The following is a 754-nucleotide window of genomic DNA, read 5'->3' on the forward strand; positions in this document are numbered from 1 at the left end:
CAAGGCATCAGTCCTCTTCTGCTCTAGGCTGCTGAGAGAGAGAGACAGGGTGAGATAGAGATAGAGAGAGACACATCCAACCACTTTCTGCCTCCTTAGGATTTTCCTCTCCAATTTTTGGTGTGTTGTTTGGCTTAAACAACAGGAATTTGCAATAACGTCTGAGACCAAGGTTTTCGTAGAGTTGGCTTCTTCTGAAGCACCTCTTCTTGGTTTGCAGATGGACTTCTTCTCCCTGAGTCTTCACTTGGTCTCCCCTCTGGACTCCTGGGTCCTAACCTCCTTTCTCATAAGGATACCAGTTATCCTAAATTAGGACCCACCCCAATGGCTTTATTTTACCCTAATCACCTCTTTATTTTTTATTCAGTATTTTTTTCATTTGAGTAGAGTTGCCACACACTGTCACTTGAGTTTCAGGTGTACAATATGTGATTTGACAAGTTTATGTGTCATGTTGCGCTCACAAGGGTAGCTACCATCTGCCACCATGTGAGGCTATGACATGCCACCAACTCTTATCTTTGTGACTTCATTCTTCCATCATTGGAAGCCTGTATCTCCCACTCATCCAATTTGCCCACCTCCTCAACCTCCCCTCAGACAACTACAGTTTGCTCTCTGTATTTATAGGTCTGATTCTGTTTTTTATTTGTTTGCTTATTCATTTTTTAAAGATTCTACATAAGATTGAAACCATAAGGTATTTGTCTTTTTCAGTCTGACTTATTTTACTTAGGCTAATACCCTCTAG

This window comes from Crocuta crocuta, unplaced genomic scaffold, assembly GCF_008692635.1.
Source record: "Crocuta crocuta isolate KB4526 unplaced genomic scaffold, BGI_CrCroc_1.0 scaffold139, whole genome shotgun sequence".
Classification (NCBI taxonomy): domain Eukaryota; kingdom Metazoa; phylum Chordata; class Mammalia; order Carnivora; family Hyaenidae; genus Crocuta; species Crocuta crocuta.